The sequence below is a fragment of the Scyliorhinus canicula genome, chromosome 19 (assembly GCF_902713615.1).
Source record: "Scyliorhinus canicula chromosome 19, sScyCan1.1, whole genome shotgun sequence".
Taxonomy (NCBI): domain Eukaryota; kingdom Metazoa; phylum Chordata; class Chondrichthyes; order Carcharhiniformes; family Scyliorhinidae; genus Scyliorhinus; species Scyliorhinus canicula.
Window position 1 is genome coordinate 98,940,264 of NC_052164.1, and position 12,180 is coordinate 98,952,443.

Below are 12,180 nucleotides of genomic sequence, written 5' to 3' on the forward strand. Positions count from 1 at the left end.
GGATAATCATCCATTATTCCACATGATAGGAGTTTCATCATGTTATACAGAAGCCACTGCCTCCAAATTTGTATCCTCGATCCTTGGATTACTTTCAAAATAACAGCAATGGTGCAAATAACAATGACACAGTCGCAAAGGGGGCCTCACGGTAGCATGGTGGTTAGCATCAATGCTTCACAGCTCCAGGGTCCCAGGTTCGATTCCCGGCTGGGTCACTGTCTGTGTGGAGTCTGCACGTCCTCCCCGTGTGTGCGTGGGTTTCCTCCGGGTGCTCCGGTTTCCTCCCACAGTCCAAAGATGTGCGGGTTAGGTGGATTGGCCATGCTAAATTGCCCGTAGTGTAAGGTTAATGGGGGGATTGTTGGGTTACGGGTATACGGGTTACGTGGGTTTAAGTAGGGTGATCATTGCTCGGCACAACATCGAGGGCCGAAGGGCCTGTTCTGTGCTGTACTGTTCTATGTTCTAAAGACCGTTCTCACCCTGATCAGCCCCTCACATACTTCATGCCAACCCAACCCTTTCAACTCCGTTGCCATTGTCCGGCAAGCTGTGCACAAAGAAATGCATGTGCAGCGAAGACCAACAAAGCATATTATAAGGATCTCACCGTGCTAGTCCTTTTAGAACAGTGTCACAGCTGATGCCAACATAAACCCTCAACCTTGTTTTGTGGAAAAGTTGGTTTTGTCTTCACTGGATACAGGACCAATTGAAAAATTACACTATCAACTAAATTTTTAATACAACGTACAAAGTTAGAAAGGTTTTGATTGCTAGAAAGATCTCAAAACTCCCTCCTACGACGGCAGCACAGTGGAGCAGTGGGTTAACCCTGCTGCCTCACGGCGCTGAGGTCCCAGGTTCGATTCTGCCGCTGGGTCACTGCCCGTGTGGAGTTTGCCAAATGATGTGCAGGGTAGGTGGATTGGCCACACTAAATTGCCTCTTAATTGAAAAAGTGAATTGGGTACTCTAAATTTATAAAAGAAACCTCCCTCCTACACATCATGAACTTAATTCCATACACACAAACGAGGAGGAGCTTAGCAATTAGACCCCTCAAGCCTGCACAGCCATTCAATAAGATAGTGTCCAACTCCACTTTCCTGTCTACCCCTCACCCCAAACAATCCCTTTCACACCCTTGTTAGTCAAGCATCACCTACAACTGCCTTGAACATATTCAATGACCTGACATTGCAATGGTTACTACAATTCAAAAAATGTTGACTTTAAAATACTTTGAAACATCATAAAGTCAAGAAACACACTATATAAATTCAAGTCGTCGACACTGAAAATATTTTAAATAAACCTAATGAGTTTGCATCTATTACATCGCTGGGTTGATATGAAAAAGCCTTTGAGCAACAGAACCAAATAGGCTTTTCACACATTGTTATTCAAATTTCCTGATCTTTTTGCAATGTACATTGAAGCAGCATTCTATGTTTCCCTAATCTGTAACATTTAATATTTCATTACAGTATTTTATGGGAGGGGTCAGTTTGAACTCTGACCCCCCCCCCCCCCAATATGGGTTGGGGGAGGGGGGGCTTAACTCATCCAATCTTTCTTCATTGATCATTCAATTTACATTTGGAATTTATTCCTTTGGACAGGTGCCAACATATTCCAGGACGTCACTTTTTACACTCGTCTAAAAAGAAAGCACCTGCAGCTATTCAACCACAGGGAGGTGCATCACATCAGAGTCAAACCATCCATAAGCAGCATTTTTCCAACCTCAAACATCCAGCATCTTACTCACAGGAGCACATGATTAGGTTTGGAAGAGCAAGGATGAAGTGAGAAGTAGGGAGGGAGAAAGCAATTGCAGGTTATGCTGTTAGAATTAAATAAATTATATTTTCACAGCACTCATCTAACATCACCCTGGATCCTCGCCTTGGAGTGAGCGCTGTGGGGAATAAAGAAACAGAGGAGAGAAAGCAGCCACAGGTCGAAGAAACTGCAAGAAACAAAGATTAAAGGTCTTGTTATGACACTGAAAAGCCAAGGGCGAAATACTGTCAATATCCCAAATTTAAAAATAAATTCTATATGCTAGAACAAAGCCAGAAATACTTTTTCTTTCAATATTTTCAATGATATGTTTGAACTAATTAACACAGAACAGACCAGAAAAAGCATACGGGAGAATGGTAGGAATTCACCAACACAATTGTTGGGGCGAATACAATAGATGAATTAAGGGGAAGTTGACAATTAAATAAGAAAGAAATAGAAGGCAATACTGAGGATGAGGGAGAGACAGAGATAGGAGGAGACTCGGAAAATACTGGCATTGATCTGTTGAGCTGAATGACCTGTTTCTGTAGATCTTATACAAGTGTAATATCATAGAATTTACAGTGCAGAAGGAGGCCAGTGCAGACGCGATGGGCCAAATGGCCTCCTTCTGAATTATAAATTCTATAAGCACACCCTATGTAAGCCCATGCTTCCACCCTACCCCCATAACCCAGTGACGCCACCTGACCTTTTGGACACTAAGGGGCAATCAGGTTTAGCACAGGGCTAAATTGTTGGCTTTGGAAGCAGACCAAGGCAGGCCAGCAGCATGTTTTAATTCCCGTACCAGCCTCCCCGAACAGGTGCCGGAATGTGGCGACTAGGGGCTTTTCACAGTAACTTCGTTTGAAGCCTACATGTGACAATAAGCGATTTTCATTTCATTTAGCATAGCCAATCCACCTAACCTGCACATCTTTGGACTGTGGGAAGAAACCGGAGCACCCGGAGGAAACCCACGTACACATGGGAGAATGTACCACACAGACATTCACCCGTGGTCACAGTTGAGCCCGTGTCCCTGGAGCTGTGAGGCAGCAGTGCTAACGACTGAGCCACCATGCCGCCCAAACAGGAAATACCTGGTCATTCCTCATTTTTGATGATGCAGTTAAAGAATGCATTCGAAAAGTAAATAAAGTATATGACCACAAAATATAGTGCTCACACTATTCAGTATATTGTCCGAGGGGTCTTGTGGTTACAATGGTGGGGTTTCTACCTCCAGGTTCATGTCCCACTCCAGGATTTGATATCCACGCATTTATAATGCAGCCTGTAAATCCTTCCAAAATATCTGATGGTAAGATCCAGGGAGTTTCCTGGTCAGCCATGCTGCAGAAGGCAATGGAAAATACAGCACTACTTTCCAAGTAGAATTATGGAGCGTTCTAATAGAAATCCATGGTTACCAACCATGGTACCTGAAGGAGAAGAGGTTTTCCCTCTATTCATTTTGATACTAACCACATTGTGAAAACGCAGCATACTTATTCCAATGTTATATGGCGAGGTTCTAAGATACAACTCATGGATTCGTCATATAAAATTACTCCCTCCTCCAGCTCTTCACACAACTGTGAGTGAGCAGTCTATAGCACAGAATCAAAGTTGGAAAGAGCAAAATTTTCTTCAAAGATCAAGTGCATAAACTGGAGAAGAAAAATTGCATTTGCCAATTAATACATAGTACTGAACACCCAAAGTGGGTCTGAAAACACTTGGTTGGGGGGAAAGAGGGAAAGAGAGAAGAGAGGGGGGGGGGGGGGAAGATCTGAGGTAGGGGGTGAGGAGACATCCAAGGAGTGGGAAGAGATCAGAGAGGGGGTGGGGGAGAAAGAGAGATATCCGAGTGGGAGAAAGATGGGGGGGGGGGGGGGGAGAGAAGAGGAGAGGAGATGTCCGAGAAGGGGGGGGGGGGGGGGGGGGGCGAAAGAGATATCCGAGAAGTGGGGGGGGGGGGGGGGGGAGAGAGAAAGAAGACATTTCCGAGGGGGGGGGGGGGAGGAGAGAGAAAGAAGACATTTCCGAGGGGGGGGCAAGACATTCCGATGGGGGGGGGGGGCAAGACATTTCCGAGGGGGGGGGGCAAGACATTTCCGAGGGGGGGGGCAAGACATTTCCGAGGGGGGGGGGGGCAAGACATTTCCGAGGGGGGGGGCAAGACATTTCCGAGGGGGGGGGGCAAGACATTTCCGGGGGGGGGGGGCAAGACATTTCCGGGGGGGGGGGCGCAAGACATTTCCGGGGGGGGGGCGCAAGACATTTCCGGGGGGGGGGGGGGGGGGCAAGACATTTCCGAGGGGGGGGGCAAGACATTTCCGAGGGGGGGGGCAAGACATTCCGAGGGGGGGGGCGGCAAGACATTTCCGAGGGGGGGGGCAAGACATTTCCGAGGGGGGGGGCAAGACATTTCCGAGGGGGGGGGGGGACACAAGACATTTCCGAGGGGGGGGGGGGACACAAGACATTTCCGAGGGGGGGGGGGGGACACAAGACATTTCCGAGGGGGGGGGGGGACACAAGACATTTCCGAGGGGGGGGGGGGGGACACAAGACATTCCGAGGGGGGGGGGACGGGACACAAGACATTTCCGAGGGGGGGGGGGACGGGACACAAGACATTTCGAGGGGGGGGGGGGACGGGACACAAGACATTTCCGAGGGGGGGGACGGGACACAAGACATTTCCGAGGGGGGGGGGACGGGACACAAGACATTTCGAGGGGGGGGGGGACGGGACACAAGACATTTCCGAGGGGGGGGACGGGACACAAGACATTTCCGAGGGGGGGGACGGGACACAAGACATTTCCGAGGGGGGGGGACGGGACACAAGACATTTCCGAGGGGGGGGACGGGACACAAGACATTTCCGAGGGGGGGGACGGGACACAAGACATTTCCGAGGGGGGGGGACGGGACACAAGACATTTCCGAGGGGGGGGGGGACACAAGACATTTCCGAGGAGGGGGGGGGGACACAAGACTTTTCCGAGGGGGGACAAGAGATTTCCGAGGGGGGACAAGAGATTTCCGAGGGGGGACAAGAGATTTCCGAGGGGGGACAAGAGATTTCCGAGGGGGACAAGAGATTTCCGAGGGGGACAAGAGATTTCCGAGGGGGGACAAGACATTTCCGAGGGGGGACAAGACATTTCCGAGGGGGGACAAGACATTTCCGAGGGGGACAAGACATTTCCGAGGGGGGTTTAAGGGGAGGGCAGTAAGTAGAAGGTGGGACAATGACTGGGAGTTGAGGCAGCGGCAATAGTGAAAGCTCAGCCCAATAAACCACTGGCTGGTGAATTTCAGCAGAGTAAAGCTGAATCGCTGCTGAGGGTTTGGGAAGTGGGGAAACTTCACAATCAACTCCCTTCAAACTCTGCTGTCAACTCATCGAAAGAGTGATGTTTAAAAATCTTTAATCATCATTTAATAACAGAAGTAGCCCCGGGTCTGATGCGATCCGCCCAAACACACAGGCGGATCCCACAAGGAGGAGCTGTGGGGTTGGTTAAGAAAGATTGTAGAGAGGAGGGGAAAAAAACCACGATCCACAACCGGAAAAAAGATCTCGGGTCTTTGGCTGAAATCTATGACACATGAACATGTGTCCTTCCCAGGGGCTGCCGCAATCATTGTGAAAGGGGAGGGAAATCCCCTTTATATCTCCCGCTTCCACCCAAAATTAAATTAAAAGCACCGTAACCAATTCTGCACGTGTCGTTTCAGTGTGGAAATTGATGGCGAAATAAAGTACAATAAGTTTAACTCAAAAAGCTTTCAATAGTAGCTTGTAAATTGGTTAAATCTCTCACACAATACAGGAACGATGGGAGAGGAGAGTCAGGCACCTTCACTAAACACGTTAATGTGGTTAGTTACTATAATTGTGATCATTAGCTGAACTAAATATTTAAACCCTCCCACTAATAAAGTCTGCCACCTGTCTGCCCCACACAACTTCACAACGCAGTCAGCACAAATATAACTCCGTCTTGGATCCGAAATATTAACAGCAACCTTACTTTCTTATTGAGTAGATTTATTTTCAAAATCGCCGTCAGATAGCTCAATTCAACTAAATGGTAATGCATCCTTAAAGTGCTACAATGTGTTCTGTTAACAGTCAGGATTGTTACATGAACAGTTGCCATTCAAAGCAACATTTTAACTTCGAGAGTCCTGTGTGTGTATAAATAGAAAAAGGTGCTCTCGATCATGACTCCAGTCAAACCGAATGGTCTTGTTCCAGTTACAATAGCCCAAAGTGGCTGCAGCCGGTGTCCTACTCTCCCTCCCTCCTCTGATCATTTCTCTCCATCCTCTCTCTCTTCCCCCCCCCCCATATTTCCCCATTCATCTCCCCTATATTTCCCCTTCATCATCTCCCCCCCATATTTCCCCTTCATCATCTCCCCCCATATTTCCACATTCCCCCCCATATTTCCCCTTCATCATCTCCCCCCATATTTCCACATTCCATCATCTCCCCCCCCATATTTCCACATTAATCATCCCCTCCCATATTTCCACATTCATCAACTCCCCCCCATATTTCCATTCATCATCTTCCCCCCCATATTTCCACATTAATCATCCCCCCCATATTTCCCCTTCATCATCTCCCCCATATTTCCCCTTCATCTCTCTCCCCCATATTTCCCCTTCATCATCTCCCCTCCATCTCTCTCCCCCATATTTCCCCTTCATCATCTCCCCCCATATTTCCCCTTCATCATCTCCCCCCATATTTCCCCTTCATCATCTCCCCCCATATTTCCCCTTCATCATCTCCCCCCCATATTTCCCCTTCATCATCTCCCCCCATATTTCCCCTTCATCTATCTCCCCCCCCATATTTCCCCTTCATCATCTCTCTCCCCCCATTTTCCCTTCATCATTTCTCTCCCCCCATTTTCCCTTCTTCATCTCCCCCTTTACCCTGGCTAAGACGTACGTGACCATTTCAAGTCATTCTCTTCCCCCCACCCACGTCCATTTCAAATAATTCTACCTCCCCCCCCCCCCCCCCCCCCCCCAAACAAAATCACTGGACCCCTGGATCCCATATCATTATATTCAGAATATTTGTGTGCGTCAGTTCCGAACAAATAGATTCAATTAACCTGGGGGGGGGGGGGGGGGAAGAGAGAAGAAAGAGATAAATTTCACAGAGAATTACATGTCAAAAAGGTCGAAAGAAATGATGTGTGTAACGGTACTTTCCCCAACCCACACTGTTAAAATATTACCAACCACAAGCCGAGAACGAGGGATTTAAAACCCCAGCCCCGACCTCCGCTCGCCTGACGCTGCCCAGATGGAAGCGTGTGGATCCCGGGCAGCGATCTCTCAGTCCTCCCTCTGCCGGTGTGAGCGGCACTATGAACGGGCTCTCTCTCTCCCCCCCACCCCAATGTTGCGCCCGCCATCAGTATTAAAACACAGACACAAACACACCCGCCCCCCCCCCCCAAAAATACTGACCACCGCGGAAATAAAAATTTTTTAAAGCCAACCCCAGTCCCCTACCACTCACTCCAAATGCAACTGGGAGAGCAATTACACTGAGATTGCTACAAATTCAACTGGCCGGTTGGTAACAAAGAGGCAGCTCCCACAACAAACACGTTATCGATGTCTTTCACACTGCTTACAGTCCCTACCTCAATCTTCGGAGGGATAAGAGGCCAGTATCTCCACATCAAGTGAGTTTCCTGGACACAATATTTCCTCTACAAAACAAAACGAATCAACAAAATGCAGCCAGCTTCCCAAACAAGCAAATTGCTACAATTCAACAAAAAAAAAATCGAGAACGCACACAATTGCAAATCATCACACAAACCGGCTAGTTGCATTATTTTTTGTTGTTGTTTGGTTGCATACCTTTCTTCCTCCCTCTCTAAATAAATACGTTTGCTTTTTTTTATATAAATACAATCGTCTTTTCATTCAGCAGCAGCCTCAATCTGGAGGTACTTACCGAATTATGCACGCTATTATTAGCGCAGCATACAAAACAGTTCACAGTACGCGCCGTACTCACACACATACACCTCTCTGTGTTCATGTAGCAAATCAACAGATTGGAGACGTCATCCCCTCGCGTCTCCGAATTAGTCAAGTCCACATCAGAGAGCTGGAACCGACCGTCAAAAGTTGCAGCCTGGGCGCCCTGTGACAGCTGCGGGGCTCGCCATCTTTGATGCAGGCACGGGCACCACCATCGCATTAGAATGTATGAATTCCCAAATTTAGTGTCATCTTGGCAATAAAGTTTATTTCATTCCCTCCCCCCACTTCTTCCCGGGTAATTTTATAGGAGGGGGAAGAGAATGCAATTTCACAAGTGACATTAAAAACCCACACGTTAATCAGGAGTGGCTGATTCCCATAATTGGGGACACGCTGCAAATATTGAAAAGATGTGCTCTTGTTTAATTGCCACTGTATGTGACTACATTGAATTTTAATGTCGTTTGTGGTTGTATTAAATTTTAATGCTGTTTGTGGTTGTATTCAATGTCAATGCTATTTTTTGTGGCTATATTGAATGTTAACGCAGCACAAAACGCAAATCTCCACTTGATAAATGCAGCGCTCTGCTGCTATCTAAAGGAGCTCATCCCCAGATCTGCCAACTTGTTATTGGAGAAACGCTGGCCTCTCTCAAACTCTCATTGCAATCGCAGGCACGTTCTCCGCCCACTGCAAAACCAACAGTAATTCATAGAACTGTATCATTTTAAACTCCGTTACCACAAACTCCGCTTCAGTCTATCCGAAGCTGCTTTGAAGAACATGAGGAAGGCGTCTTAACACACCCCTACTGTTCAGCTCTACCCCGCAAGAATGGATATAAAAATCATACATCCGAAACTCCAATATTAGTATTCAGCTTCTCCCTGAATATTCTGAAGATGCCAAAATGTTTTAGATATCAGAAACTTTTGTAAAGTATTATTTATTGCATTTTATCAGGCAGTCACGTCATAAATAACTCCAATCACTTCAACGTGTGGTTAAATATTCATTGCTGTTGAATTGAATAACGAAAACAAAACTGTTGGATCACGGAAGAGAAGTGGCTGCATTATATTCCCTGTTGCAGTGAACTTTATTTTTACCAAACACGTTTTTCAAACCAGCATTACTTTTTTTGCGCGGGCGCGCGAATATCTCAAGTTTTATTGAAATCAGAATTGGATTACAGAAACCAAAATCAGAACTTGAGAACTTGTGTATATCAGGAGTGACTTGAAGTTGAAAAACGATGCTCTATAAAAGGAAATGGTCGATCGTTACAACGCTACAAATATTGCAATCTGGGATATTGTAACAGATTGTGTGCCCGTGAAGCCACTAACATTAATGAATAAAGCAAGCAATAAGTAACAGTACCGTGAACGTTTTCAAATGCAAGGACTCACCTTGCAGTCAGGGAGTGTCTTAAAAACACTGTATTCAAGTTATCATTAACTTTATACGACGACTGTAAGAGTTTGATCGGCACTGTTGTGTTCGCAATCATCCTGTGGCATCGCTGACTGGATGCAGTCTTATTATGCTCAAAATGACTCAAGTGGCCTCCCGAATCTATCATAAAGATTGTAAACCTCTCGTGTCGAGATCATTACTGTATACGAACATGCAGTATCCTAATCGTCACTCTTCTGTGAGAAGCATTGGCTCTATTACTGCTGATTTTTTACTGCTACATTATTTATTGCAAATACAAATATTCTGAATTGTAGACATTCGACCGTTACTGGGAAAAAAGAGACAGGCTGTTCAAGCTTTTAATCTTGCACCCATCAGGACAAATATTTTTTTTAAATAAATTTAGATTACCCAATTATTTTTTCCAATTAAGGGGCTTTTTAGCATAGCCAATCTACCTACTCTGCACATTTTGGGGTTGTGGGGGCGAAACCCACGCAGACACGGGGAGAATGTGCAAACTCCACACGGACAGTGACCCAGAGTCGGGATCGAACCTGGGACCTCAGCACCGTGAGGCGGTTGTGCTAACCACTAGGCCACCGTGCTGCCCTCATCGGGACAAATATCAGGACAGATACAAGAATCCCAAATTTCAAAGGCAACAACAATTTATACTGCATGAGAATTGGTTGGCAAGTGGATTATAGACTTTACATTGGTAGGAAGTCATTATTCAATTATAGGCTCTATACACCATTCAAGAGGATTAATATTACCATCTGCTGTTCTGTAAATTACTGACTATATGTTAAGGAGGTTCAATTCCATGAATATTTAAGGGTTTACACCACTGCTGACGGATAGGACGTTCAGGCAGCCTTGCCTGCTCTCCCGTATGAACTTTGTAGATCCTGGGCATTATTTTGAAGAAAGTGTCCTGGCCAATATTTATCCTCAATGAACATCACACAAGAAAAACAAATGAACTGGCTATTGTCACATTTGGTGTCTGGCTAGCTGTTCCCTTTCCGCCATTACGACAGTGACTACATTTCCAAAATTCTCGGTTGACTGAAACCACTTTTGGAGTCAACGCAATACTGATGATTCCATTACTAACTGCGCATTGTGGCTGGCAGTATTGGTGAAGTGCATCCAGTAGTGATGTCGGTCATTAAACTTACGTACGTTAGGGCTGAGCCCGCACACCCGTATTCAATACACGTACAGCCCGACCTGACAGGATTCAATCATCACCAAAGGGCTATCAGTTGGAGGAAGGGCCGGCTACATTACTGGCAAATTGATCGCTGCATCAAAAGAGACGCGCCAAACAAGACATCTTAACACCACGCTGATTAGCATATCAACCAGGTTAGTAAGTGTCCCGCAAGGTTAGTAAGTGTCCCGCAATACTCCAACTGGTTAACTGGCCTCTGGAAAGAAAATGTGTCCATTTGAAACAATAAATATTGTTGGTGTCTCACAAACAGAATGGGGGTCAGGAACCGCTTCATTCCTCCCTAGATTGAAACATTGGGAAAACATTGATTGCTGGTTTGAGTGACAGAACAGTTAATCCGTTTCCCCTGAATCGTTTGGAAACTCGCTAGCTTTTGGTGGACAGCGGTCTGTACATCTATAAAGATATATATTTAAAACCACTTCACAGTGTTCTCGTGCACGGCCCCAATCAAAAACTCGCAGCAACTTCACTGCGCCGTGACTAATGTTCAGTTCAAGTGATTTAATTACATTTTGAGCGATTGGTGTTGATGCCTGGAACAAACATGGGAGGTAGCAACTCAGAAATAGATGCACTTTAAGATTTCAGCCGGGAAGGATCCTGTGCCATTTTCAGAATTGTTCTCAGTCCAAAATATTTTTTTTAAATCCTCTAAAATTTCGCAAGAGGAGGCGGCTTCGAATCAAATCTATGTACCCTCAAAAGTGAACCTTGTCATTCACTTAAATCAGACGTTTATTGTAAAATATTTACCGAGCGAGTGTTAGTTTAATAACTTCCCACATTCAAAATAGTTAGGGGCAAATTGACAAAAGCTAGATTTACTTCCCCCCCCCCGCCCGCCCCGCCAAGGAGCTGATTTGTTTCAACTCCGCCTCTTAAAAAAGCTAAACGTGAAATTAAAACTGGAAGTCCTGCTAGAATTCATCCCTTGCTGCTATACTTTCCAGAACCCGCTCAAAGTGTCTCTAACGACTCCGCCACACACTGGATTTGAAATGACCAAGTCTCAGAAACTAACCTGTTTGCCCACTTTCCAGATTTTTTTTTCTACTAAGAAAGTTTTTTTTTCCTCTTTTGTTTTTCCCCCGGCTGCTATTTCCAGTGTCAAGTTTCTGAGAGATGCTGCTGACCGCTTCAAGAATTCACCTTCCAACGTGGGGGACAAAGGGCTTTAAATTCACCCCTGGCTCCCACCACTGTGTGTGTGCATGTGTGAATCAACCGGCTACAGCTTCGCCTTTTTGCTCAGATTGTGAAGCTTGCTTGCTTCCTGATGGGTTTGAACCTGGCAATTTGCTACCCAGCAGCTCTTGAGTTGCACATTGGGGACCAGCTCAGCAGCCGCGCCTAACCATCGCCCTCCACAGGCCTGGGCGGAGAATCGGGCCATTCAATCCTGTGACCCAAACATAGAACTATGAAGGATTTGTCATTATTCGGGCTTGTCTTCATTGCATGTGCTGCATTCCTCACACTCAGAACCCCAGCCTGTATTCACTAATACTCATTCACTAATACTCATTGGAACGATTCCTCAGTTACACACATTCATATGTTTCTATTTAGGATTCCCAGTATTGTGCTTTGCACTGCAGCCTCCCTGTTTTGTCCAATGTGGCAGGGAATACACGGTGGACACGGGATCCTTGCTCTATTTG

General features: G+C 46.2%; 1 protein-coding gene across 7 annotated transcripts in view; it reads right to left on the reverse strand.

Annotated features, from left to right (window-relative positions):
• Nucleotides 1–11,609, reverse strand: part of zbtb16a (zinc finger and BTB domain containing 16a) — a 242,324-nt gene extending 230,715 nt beyond the window's left edge. The window contains exons 1-2 of one of the 7 annotated variants that reach the window (XM_038778884.1): nt 7,814–7,997; nt 7,494–7,562 (exon numbers count right to left, since the gene is read on the reverse strand). The gene's annotated coding sequence lies outside the window, so the exon portion shown is untranslated. Of the gene's footprint in view, nt 1–5,385; nt 5,405–7,083; nt 7,103–7,493; nt 7,563–7,716; nt 7,765–7,813; nt 7,998–11,540 lie in introns of those variants that run through there. The other 6 variants (XM_038778887.1, XM_038778883.1, XM_038778886.1 and 3 more) reach the window with 6 other exon arrangements.
• Between the last annotated feature and the right edge of the window lie 571 nt (nt 11,610–12,180).